This window comes from Salvelinus namaycush, chromosome 12 (genome assembly GCF_016432855.1).
Source record: "Salvelinus namaycush isolate Seneca chromosome 12, SaNama_1.0, whole genome shotgun sequence".
NCBI classification, from domain to species: domain Eukaryota; kingdom Metazoa; phylum Chordata; class Actinopteri; order Salmoniformes; family Salmonidae; genus Salvelinus; species Salvelinus namaycush.
This window is the reverse complement of record NC_052318.1, coordinates 9852244-9865553: the sequence shown is the minus strand read 5'-3', so window position 1 is coordinate 9865553 and position 13310 is coordinate 9852244.

The following is a 13310-nucleotide window of genomic DNA, read 5'->3' as shown; positions in this document are numbered from 1 at the left end:
ACTGGTTCCTGTAATCATTCAAATACTTTAACAGGACAAATAATGTTATTATATTATATCTTCAGGTTGGTGAGACAAAAGGTGTATTCTAAGAAATAATAATAGCTTTGCAGTACAGGACAATTGCAGTATATATAATCTACTCTTCAGCATGCCAGTCATTTTCCAATACCATAAAGGAAATCTTGTACAATTGTATTTGATACCTAGGGCAAGTTGAGGCTTAGGCCTTATTATCATGTCTCATCCTCAGTTCATCCATAGTGAAGAGCGCTTCCACTGTGGCGTATTTAACAGTGGTACTGTACAGCTCATTGTTGTGTTGGCGAGAACAGGAAAACTCTGATGCCATAACTCCTCCTTCCAGATGAATTATTAAGGCTATCCTCCACACAACTGGGTTTGTAAGGCAGGGAGGGAGGGAGGAAAGAGGGAAGGAGGTAGGAAGGCTGGGAGACAGGGAGAGAGGGATAAGAACTGAGAGGGCGGGAGGGAAGTAAGAGTACTGGGAGGCAGGAAGGGAGGTAGGAGGACTGGGAGGCAAGTAGAGAGAGACAGGAGGAAGGGGGTACATTTGGAGCAGTGGACAGGCTGAAAGATATACTGTACCTGCTCAGAGTGTGTGTACTAAAAGTTAAAAACTGTGTTTTGACGTAAGGGTTATTTTTTTACACAGGATGGGCAGTTTCATATGAGGTGTTGCTGTTATGTTTGTTGAAGGTTTCTGTAATCTCTGACCTTCTGTAGATTACACAATGCTGCCTGTTGTTACATAGCCCGGTAGTGTTACCAAAGAGCCTGGATGTCATCCAAACAAAACAGCACAGCTAAACAAAACACTCTAATAACAAATTATTATTATTATTATTTTAATTTTTTTCCCTTTTCTCCCCAATTTCGTGGTATCCAATTGTTAGTAGTTACTATCTTGTCTCATCACTACAACTCCCGTACGGGCTCGGGAGAGACGAAGGTCGAAAGCCATGCGTCCTCCGAAACACAACCCAACCAAGCCGCACTGCTTCTTAACACAGCGCGCCTCCAACCCGGAAGCCAGCCGCACCAATGTGTCGGAGGAAACACCATGCACCTGGTGACCTGGTTAGCGTGCACTGTGCCCGGCCCGCCACAGGAGTCGCTAGTGCACGATGACACAAGGATATCCCTACCGGCCAAACCCTCCCTAACCCGGACAGGCCAATTGTGCGTCGCCCCACGGACCTCCCGGTCACGGCCGGCTACGACAGAGCCTGGGCGCGAACCCAGAGTCTCTGGTGGCACAGCTTGCACTGAGATGCAGTACCACTGCGCCACCCGGGAGGCCTAATAACAAATGATGTTACACAAAACACTCTAATAACACTACCATTGCCACAATGACATAATAGGTAGACCTAAACAAAGTAGACTTTTGCCCTGTACTGTATACAATTTTGGTCTGTCAAACAATAAAAACAAATTATCGAGTTAATTGCAGGATTTGCTGTGATTAATCACGGTTAATTCTGAATTTGCTCAAATTGAGCTGTAATTTACAAAAAACGATACAAAAAGCAACAAGAATATTGACATAATGGTTAGCAAAATCAGTAATGGATAGCAAAATCAGTAATGGATAGCAAAATCAGTAATGGATAGCAAAATCAGTAATGAATATCAAAATCAGTAATGGATAGCAAAATCAGTAAAGGATAGCAAAATGTATAGTAAAATCAGTAATGGATAGCAAAATGACTAGTAAAATCAGTAATGGATAGCAAAATTAGTAATGAATAGCAAAATAAGTAATGAATAGCAAAATCATTAATGGATAGCAAAATCAGTAATGGATAGCAAAATGGATAGGAAAATCAGTAATGGATAGGAAAATCAGTAATGAATAGCAAAATATTTAATGGATAGCAAAATCAGTAATGGATAGCAAAATCAGTAATGGATAGCAAAATCAGTAATGAATATCAAAATCAGTAATGGATAGCATAATCAGTAAAGGATAGCAAAATGTATAGTAAAATCAGTAATGGATAGCAAAATGACTAGTAAAATCAGTAATGGATAGCAAAATTAGTAATGAATAGCAAAATAAGTAATGAATAGCAAAATCATTAATGGATAGCAAAATCAGTAATGGATAGCAAAATGGATAGGAAAATCAGTAATGGATAGGAAAATCAGTAATGAATAGCAAAATATTTAATGGATAGCAAAATCAGTAATGGATAGCAAAATCAGGTAAAGCAAACTATCTTTAACCTCAATGTCAATTTTTTGACATCGCATTGTTGTTTTTGGCCGTATAGATTATTTATTTTGGATGTTTTCAGTGAATTTTGAACGATTTCAGACTAATCACGATGAAAAACTATTTTTGCACAAAAACTACAAAAACTTCACTTGAGTTAACTGCTCTTATAAAATTAGATTCCATTCTATTCTTCAAACCAGCGCTTATCAAATTGAATTGGTGCTTGATGTGTCGGTGTCTATTTCTAGTAAACACAAAGTGTTGATTCCTCTAGAGAGGTTCCAAACGAGGATACGGCAGACACTCAACATCTTTTAGTAAGGCCTGGTTGCCCTGTGCTACTGTGATCTGAGGGTCCTTTGAGTGGATTTAACCCCTCTACCCTCCCGTCCAATCCTAATGAGCTTTCCTTATCAAAGACTGCCATGAAAGCACTCCCCCCACCCCCTGCATGGGTTAATTTTACTTTTTGAGGAAGGGTGAGGAGGAGGACGAGGGTATTGGGATGGGGTGAAGGGGGGAGTGTCTGCCTGAGCCATGTTCCATGTCTTCTGGTGCATAACAGACAGCAGCAGGCCCTCCGGGCACTGCCTGAAAAGCCTGGCCCTTACATCTCAATTGGCGTGACGACACGAAGGGGTACTTGTGCAAGCTCCAGAGGAGTATTACGGGATTTAGAGCATTTAGGACACCCCTGATCAAACCTCATGCTACTCCCACCACCACCACCACCAGAACTGTTCTCATTACCACTTCACCATGTCACACACACACATTCTTAGGCGTACAAGCGAACGAACACAAGCACACACACCATGACCACCATCCCCATCATCACAACACATAACACCACAGGACCAGCTACACTGAAGGAATCTGTCAGATTCAAAGACGGCCAGTCCCAAGAGTTGAGCAGGCCTTTGACTAGCACAAATGTCTCTAGGATTTATATCCTCTTTCCTTAGTTTTTAGTGTTTGATTGTGGAATAGCTTAGGCTAACACATTTTCACACATTGTTGTGATATTGATTGTTACCTATAAATCGTTTTCAATTCAGTAGTCGATGTGACCAAAACCATGTTATTTAATTACACCAAATGTGTATTATGCAAATGTTATAAATGTTGATGTGTTAAATATAGTTAAATAAAGGTTAAATACAAAATAAATTATTTAAAATAAAATGTAAATCTGGAGTTTGTATAAGAGTGTCACTGAGGGCATTGAAGCCAGACAGCCCTTCACAGACAGTCATTTTCCAGCCACAGTACAATTGGACATTGTAGTGTCTGTCAGCATTCATTTCAATACCATTTCGTTGAGCGTCATTGCATTAGTTTTGCATTTCAGTATAGAATGAGACCAGTTCTCTGTGATTTTCCACTATCATGAGTTTGTTAGGTAGGAGAGGTCTGTTCAGTGTCACTATGCTCTGTGAGTAACCTGTTCATCACTCATGTCCATTGCTTTCCTGCCCTCATCCAGAAGTGCTATGAAGAAACAGAGTGCCCATGAATCTATGGGTGCATTCTTAAATTCACTCTGGCTATCTACTCTGATTTCAGAGTATTTTTGTCTGAGTGTGCCAGAGCACAGAATAACTGATGAATTTACGAACGCGCCCATTGAATATGACCGGTGTCATATTCAACAGCAAAAAACTAGCAAAAAATAAAAAAACGTAATTAAATCCTTGCCAGCAGCACAGTTACAATCACCAACGCTCTAGACAACATTAAAACAGCCTAACCACCCCTGCTAGGGTGAGTAAAATGGTCAGAGTGAGATGTTCTCTCATTTGTATCTGGAAGTAGATAGCAAGCTAGCCAACTTTAGCCAGTTATTTTGGGTGCTTGACTGCCGTTGTGATGTCAGAATTCTCGGATCAACCCTACTCCTTGGCCAGAGCATCCAGTGTGCGCTCTAAACGATCCAAGAGCCAAATGCTCTGAATTTACTTATTCACTCCAGAGTGAATTTCCGGACATGCCCCCCCCACATTTTTGTCCCCCCCCCCAGTTTTATGATTGGAATGTGGTACAAAACGAGGCAACGGTGTGCTTTAGGACCATGCGGACGCATCTGAGCAGTCGTGTAGGCTATTTGGAGTGTTTATCTGTCTGTCCCCCCCCACTGCTAAAACCAAAGCTGCACCCCTGATGTATACCACATTGTATTCAGAATTAAGATTTCTTAATGTTTTCAGACACAACAGCTAGGATGACTCCCCTCATGCAATTAGGTTGCATTAGACCTTTTGCCGTTCTGATGTGGCATGGACCAACAGTTATCCCAGCCATGTCTTCATTTTTCTTGTAGGATCAAATGGTCCAGACCAGAAAGAGCCATACCAGACTAACTTGCTATGAGAAAGGTCATAAAGACTTCAGAGGGTCGTTTATGTTGCTTTTCTTTTGAATAGTGGATGAGCCGTATTCTGTTGCGATTTCGTCTGCATATTCACACTCTGCCAAAAAAGATATGAACTGTAGCCTATTTGTAAAAAGCAGCCATGGTCCATGGACAGCGACCACAAGCAACACTGAAGCAACACTTTAAGTGAAAGCACTTAAAAAGCCTAGCGACTGATAAGCGCAGGTGGAAGAAACATGACTCTACTATCTTCATCTGAAATCTTAGTGTGATGTTTTAATCATCGTTATATGTCACCCTGCCTCTGATAATGAGGATCTTTTATTCAAGGAAGCTATAGCAGTGTGTGTGAACAGTGGCTGAAATTACAGAGCATGGGTTCTACAGTCTTCGTAAGAGACTGCTGCTAAGTTCGGGGCTGTGGTCTAGTGGTAACATTTGTGACTCCCCGTTGGAGAGTGGGATTCAATCACTGTGTCTCTTCACCTCTCTCTCACTATTTCTAATCTGTCAATAAAGCGTCCCAAAAAGTATGAGAGGGATTCTCCACTTCCTTAACAAAGAGAGATTGCTGCTAGTGAGTCAGAGGCTGTCTTTAATATTTCTCCTGATGTGGGGGAGGTTCTTCTGTCTTCTCTCCTTGGCTTGATGTGCGTAGGAGATAGCTGTAGTTCACAAACATGTTGCTAGGTTACGCCTGGCCATTCTTTCAATGGATGAGTTTCTCAATACTTTGTTATATACCCTTTGTTGGCAATGACAGAGGTCAAACGTTTTCTGTAAGTCTTCACAAGGTTTTCACACACTATTGCTGGTATTTTGGCCCATTCCTCCATGCAGATCTCCTCTAGAGCAGTGATGTTTTGGGGCTGTTGCTGGGCAACACAGACTTTCAACTCCCTCCAAAGATTTTCTATGGGGTTGAGATCTGGAGACTGGCTAGGCCACTCCAGGACCTTGAAATTACAGGCCTCTCTCATCTTTTTAAGTGGGAGAACTTGCACAATTGGTGTCTGACTAAATACTTTTTTGCCCCACTGTACATGAGTAATATATTTCATATGAAGCACAGTGTGGGAGAGTAGTGAACTACATGTAGTTCAACTAGTAATTTAACTCCATTTTGCAGTAGCTTTTTTGGTGGTAGTTGAATTCAATTCTAATCTAGGTAGTGCTTTCAGTAGTTACTTACTTGTTTACCATGTGGTGGTGTAGCTATCATTTATTTTTGGGGGGGGAGGGGCAGTCCTGCCTAATTCTGCCTAATTCTCACTTAAATAGCTGCCTAATTCTCACTTGAACCATAATTTTTGTGTTTAATAGGCTAAATTACACTTTCTGTTAATACATGACCCCAAAGTGTGATCTGTTCTTGCAATTGGGGAGACGGATGGCTCAGATGGCGCTGGGGAGACGGATGGCTCAGATGGCACTGGGCAGACGGATGGCTCAGATGGCACTGGGCAGACGGATGGCTCTGGCCGGATGAGGCGCACTGTAGGCCTGGTGCGTGGTGCCGGAACTGGAGTCACCGGGCTAAGGACACGCACCTTCAGGCTAGTGCGGGGAGAAGGAACAGGGCATACTGGACCCTGGGAGCGCACATTAGGCCTAGTGCGTGGTGCCGGAACTGGTGGTACCGGACTGGGGACACGCATCTCAGGGCTAGTGCGGGGAGCAGCAACAGGACGCACAGGACTCTGGGGACACACAGGAGGCTTGGTGCGTAGTTTAGGCACTGGTGGTAAAGGGCTGGAGACACGCACCATAGGGCTAGTGCGTGGAGGAGGCACTGGTGGTACTGGACTGGGGCGGGGAGGTGGCGCCGGAAATACCGGACCGTGCAGGCGTACTGGTTCCCTTGAACACCGAGCCTGCCCAACCTTACCTGGTTGAATGCTCCCCGTCGCCCGACCAGTGCGGGGAGGTGGAATAACCCGCACCGGGCTATGTAGGCGAACCGGGGACACCATGCGTAAGGCTGGTGCCATGTAAGCCGGCCCGAGGAGACGTACTGGTGGCCAGATATGTAGGGCCGGCTTCATGACATCCGGCTCAATGCCCAATCTAGCCCTACCAGTGCGGGGAGGTGGAATAACCCGCACCGGGCTATGAACACGTACAGGAGACACCGTGCGCTCTATTGCGTAACACGGTGTCCGCCCGTACTCCCGCTCTCCACGGTTAGCCTGGGAAGTGGGCGCAGGTCTCCTACCTGCCCTCGGCCCACTACCTCTTAGCCCCCCCCCAAGAAATTTTTGGGTAGTACTCGCGGGCTTCCAGCCTTGCCTCCGTGCTGCCTCCTCATATCGCCTCCTCTCGGCTTTCGCTGCCTCCAGCTCTTCACGAGGGAGGCGATATTCTCCCGGTTGTGCCCAAGGTCCCTTTCCATCTAATATCTCCTCCCATGTCCATGAATCCTTGATGCCTTGATCCTGTTGCCGCTTGTCATGCTGCTTGATCCGGGTTTGGTGGGTCATTCTGTCACGATCGTCTTGATATGAGTGAGAGGACCAAGGCGCAGCATGATATGAATACATCTTCTTTTTATTTATACGAAGACGGAACACGAAACACTTATTCAAACTAACAAAACAACAAACGACCGTGAAACTACAAACGCAAGTGCACACACAAACTACTTACGTTCGACATAGACTAGACATATACAATGACCCACAACAGGTAAAGCCTATGGCTGCCTTAAATATGGCTCCCAATCAGAGACAACAGTAACCAGCTGTCTCTAATTGGGAACCCATTCAGGCAACCATAGACTTTCCTAGACAACTACACACAACACTAAACCATCTATACTCCTTAACCCTCTAAACCATACAACCCCCTAGACCAGGGGTGTCAAACTCATTCCACGGAGGGCCTAGTGTCTGCAGGTTTTTGGTTTTTCCTTTCAATAAAGCCCTAGACAACCAGGTGTGGGGAGTTCCTAACTAATTAGTGATGTTAATTCATCAATCAAGTACAAGGGAGGAGCGAAAACCCGCAGACACTCGGCCCTCCGTGGAATGAGTTTGACACCTGTGCCCTAGACAATACAAAAACACATACTTCACCATGTCACACCCTGACCTGACTAAAATAATAATGAACACAAAGATAACTAAGGCCAGGGTGTGACACCTGCTTTGATGTTGTGAATTTAATGGATATTTCATATCCTGATGTTCAATGATTTGTCTGTCCACTGGTCTGCATCTGTGAAATGGGATGTAACATTTGGAAAACCACTGGCTTACAATGTGTACCATCTGTAGTCAGCATCTGTGAGGATGAAAACCTGGTCAATTGAAAACATGGTCAATTTTTACACGTAGGTTTACACCCTATGCAGCGGCCTGACTTGTCTAACTCAATGAGCCACTCCTAAACCATAGCTACTGCCAATACTGGCTCTACTAGCACCATGCAATTAATTGCTTTACTATCATGCTTGAATAATCAATGTACAATGGCAGAAAAAGTATGTGAACCCTGGACTTCTATATAAATTGGTCATAAAATTTTATCTGGACTTTGTGGATCTGAGGCTCTTTCCCCTGTTGCCTCCATCATCCTCCAAATCCCACAAACATCAGCCAACTGGTCCTTGTTTGGGAACACACGCATCAAAGCATGCAACAGGCTGACCAAAACAAGGGTTGAAAAATTGGTGGCCATCCCTGCAAATTTGAGGATTTTTGAGCCTTACAACGAGCCATCCTCAACAAGGTTGGAAAGTGACAGTGAAGATGAGGCCTCAGAGTCTGATGTTCAAGAAGTGGACATTGAGGAGGTCCAGGGAGAAGACATGGAAGCCTGAGAGGAAGACAACCAAAGCTTTAGTTTCAAGACTATCATTTTACAGATGAATGTTGAAAACGTTTTTAGGAGATGCGATGGATCATTGGGGATCATTCAATATTCCTTTTCTTTTGGTGTTCAGTGAAACCATCCCATGTGAAGAATCAACTCATTTAATTAAAGTTCAATTCATAACTAAATAATTTGTAAAAATTTCTATTGGAAGGATTTAATCATTTGCAATTATGTCTACTTATGATAAGGTAAAAGGTTTATGTTTCTGTCTCCGTATGATATGGTAAATACAGTTGAAGTCGGAAGTTTACATAAACCTGAGCCAAATTCATTTAACTTCTTCTGGCTGCAAGCCCGAAGCCGGGCACAATATGACAACAGCCAGCTCAAGTGCAGGGCGCGAAATTCAAAATCTATTTTTTAGAAATATTTAACTTTCACACATTAACAAGTCCAATACAGCATTTGAAAGATAAACATCTTGTGAATCCAGCCAACATGTCCAATTTTTAAAATGTTTTACAGTGAAAACACCACGTATATTTATGTTAGCTCACCACCAAATACAAAAAAGGACAGACATTTTTCACAGCACAGGTAGCATGCACAAAGCCAACCTAACTAACCAAGAACCAACCAAACTAACCAAGAAACAACTTCATCAGATGACAGTCTTATAACATGTTATTCAATAAATCTATGTTTTGTTCGAAAAATGTGCATATTTGAGCTATAAATCAGTTTTACATTGCAGCTACCATCACAGCTACCGTCAGAAATGGCACCGAAGCAGCCAGAGTAATTACAGACACCAACGTCAAATACCTAAATACTCATCATACAACATTTCTGAAAAATACATGGTGTACAGCAAATGAAAGACAGGCATCTTGTGATTCCAGCCAATATTTCCGATTTCTTAAGTGTTTTACAGCGAAAACACAATATAGCATTATATTAGCTTACCACAATAGCCAGAAACACAAGCCATTCCCCAGCAGCAAAAGTTAGCGATCGTAACAAGCTAGCAAAAGATATATAATTTTTGACTAACCTTGATAAGCTTCATCAGATGACAGTCCTATAACATCAGGTTATATATACACTTATGTTTTGTTCGAAAATGTGCATATTTAGAGCTGAAATCAGTGGTTATACATTGTGCTAACGTAGCATCTTTTTCCCACAACGTCCGGATATTTTTCTGACACTCACATATTCTGACCAAATAACTATTCATAAACATACCTAAAAAATACATGTTGTATAGGAAATGATAGATACACTAGTTCTTAATGCAATCACCGTGTTAGAATTCTAAAAATAACTTCATTACGATATGCAGTTTACGTTATGGCGAGAGCGTGCCCAAAACCTGGCCGCAAACTACTAGTTCACATGTACGACAGATATATGAAATAACATCATAAAATGGGTCCTACTTTTGCTGATCTTCCATCAGAATGTTGTACAAGGGGTCCTTTGTCCAGAACAATCGTTGTTTGGTTTTAGAACGTCCTCTTCTCCAGTCAATTAGCACGGAAAGCTAGCAAAGTGGCGCGAAGCTCTCCTTCCTGAACATACGCAGACAAAGCAACACGCCTAACGTCCCGAAAAAATTTCAATAATCTAATAAAACTATATTGAAAAAACATACTTTACGATGATATTGTCACATGTATCAAATAAAATCAAAGCCGGAGATATTAGTCGTCTATAACGACAGCTGTACAGAAGGCAAAACCAGGTCCCTTCACGCGCTCTCCAGAAAACAGGAAACTGGTGACACGTCATACAAAGAGCTTTTATTCGACCCCAGATCAAGTTATTCACTCCATTTCTTCTCTCACTGCCTGTCGACATCTAGTGGAAGACGTATGAAGTGCATGTATACTGATATATATCAAGGACATTTATAGGCAGGCCCTAGAACAGAGCATCGATTTCAGATTTTCCACTTCCTGTCAGGAAGTTTGCTGCAAAATTAGTTCTGTTTTACTCACAGATATAATTCAAACGGTTTTAGAAACTAGAGAGTGTTTTCTATCCAATAGTAATAATAATATGCATATTGTACGAGCAAGAATTGAGTACGAGGCCGTTTGAAATGGGCACCTTTTATCCGGCTACTCAATACTGCCCCTGCAGCCCAAACAGGTTAAACTCAGTTTTTCACAATTCCTGACATTTAATCCTAGTAAAAATTCCCTGTCTTAGGTAAGTTAGGATCACCACTTTATTTTAAGAATGTGAAATGCCAGAATAATAGTGGAGAGAATGATTTATTTCAGCTTTTATTTCTTTCATCACATTCCCAGTGGGTCAGAAGTTTACATACACTCAATTAGTATTTGGTAGAATTGCCTTTAAATTGTTTAACTTGGGTCAAACGTTTCGGGTAGCCTTCCACAAGCTTCCCACAATGAGTTGGGAGAATTTTGGCCCAGTCCTATTGACAGAGCTGGTGTAACTGAGTCAGATTTGTCGGCCTCCTTGCTCGCACACGCCTTTTCAGTTCTGCCCACAATGGCCACTCCAATACCTTGACTTTGTTGTCCTTATGCCATTTTGCCACAACTTTGGAAGTATGCTTGGGGTCATTGTCCATTTGGAAGACCCATTTGCTCCCAAGCTTTAACTTCCTGACTGTCTTGAGATGTTGCTTCAATATATCCACATAATTTTCCTCCGTCATGATGCCATCTATTTTGTGAAGTGCACCAGTCCTTCCTGCAGCAAAGCACCCCCACAACATGATGCTGCCACCCCGTGCTTCACGGTTGGGATGGTGTTTCCTCGGCTTGCAAGCATCCCCCTTTTAACATCCAAACATAACGATAGTCATTATGGCCAAACAGTTCTATTTTTGTTTCATCAGACCAGAGGACATTTCTCCAAAAAGTACGATCTTTGTCCCCATGTGCAGTTGCAAACCATAGTCTGGCTTTTTTATTGTGGTTTTGGAGCAGTGGCTTCTTCCTTGCTGAGCGGCTTTTCAGGTTATGTCGATGGTGGACTCGTTTTACTGTGGATATAGATACTTTTGTACCTGTTTCCTCCAGCATCTTCACAAGGTCCTTTGCTGTTGTTCAGGGATTGATTTGCACTTTTCGCACCAATGTACGTTCATCTCTAGGAGACAGAACGCGTCTCCTTCCTGAGAGGTATGACGGCTGCGTGGTCCTATGGTGTTTATACTTGCGTACTATTGTTTGTACAGATGAACGTGGTACCTTCAGGCGTTTGGAAATTGCTCCCAAGGATGATTTATTTTTATTTCCCCATGATGTCAAGCAAAGAGGCACTGAGTTTGAAGGTAGGCCTTGAAATACATCCACAGGTACACCTCCAATTGACTCAAATGATGTCAATTAGCCTATCAGAAGCTTCTAAAGCCCTGACATCAATTTCTGTAATTTTCCAAGCTGTTTAAAGGCACAGTCAACTTAGTCTATGTAAACTTCTGACCCACTGGAATTGTGATACAGTGAATTATAAGTGAAATAATCTGTCTGTAAACAATTGTTGGAAAAATTACTTGTGTCATGCACAATGTAGATGTCCTAACCGACTTGCCAAAACTATAGTTTGTTAACAAGACATTTGTGAAGTGGTTGAAAAATGAGTTTTAATGACTTCCGACTTCAACTGTACATACAATGCAAAAAACATCTACATTTAAATGGTATTAATATTTATTTGCATATATTTCGGTTAATCCCCATATATTCCCGTTAATTCCCATATATTCCCGTTATTTCCCACGAAAAGTTTCCTCTTCTGAATTTTCCCCAAAATGTGCAACCCAGGTTGAGGATCAGACCTGCACAACGGCCAGGAGGAATATTGGACCATTCCTCTTTACAAACTGTTTCAGTTCAGCAATATTCTTGGGATGTCTGGTGTGAACCGCTCTCTTGAGGTCATGCCACAACAGCATCTCAATCGGGTTGAGGTCAGGACTCCAGAAGGCGTATTTTCTTCTGTTGAATCCATTCTGTTGTTGATTTACTTCTGTGTTTTGGGTCGTTGTCCTGTTGCATCACCCAACTTCTGTCGAGCTTCAATTGGCGGACAGATAGCCTTACATTCTCCTGCAAAATGTCTTGATAAACTTGGAAACTCATTTTTATGTCGTTAATTGCAAGCTGTCCAGGCCCTGAGGCAGCAAAGCAGCTCCCTTCACCATACTTTACAGTTGGGATGAGGTTTTGATGTTGGTGTGCTGTGCCTTTTTTTCACCACACATAGTGTTGTGTGTTCCTTGCAAACAACTCAACTTTAGTTTAATCTGTCCACAGAATATTTTGCCAGTAGCGCTGTCGAACATCCAGATGCTCTTTTGCGAACTTCAGACGTGCAGCAATGTTTTTTTTTTGGATACCAGTGGCTTCTTCCGTTGTGTCCTCCCATGAACACCATTCTTGTTTAGTGTTTTACGTATTGTAGAGTCGTCAACAGAGATGCTAGCATCTTCCAGAGATTTCTGTAAGTCTTTAGCTGACACTCTAGGATTCTTCTTAACCTCATTGAGCATTCTGCGCTGTATTCTTGCAGTCATCTTTGCAGGACGGCCACTCCTAGGGAGAGTATCAACAGTGCTGAACTTTCTCCATTTATAGACACTTTATCTTACCGTGGACTGATGAACATCAAGGCTTTTAGAGATACTTTTGTAACCCTTTCCAGCTTTATGTAAGTCAACAATTCTTAAACTTGGGTCTTCTGTGATGTCTTTTGTTCAAGGCATAGTTCACATCAGGCAATGCTTCTTGTGAATAGCAAACTCACATTTTGTGAATGGTTTTTATAGGGCAGGGCAGCTTTAACCAACATCTCCAATCTCGTCTCAATGATTGGACTCCAGGTTAGCTG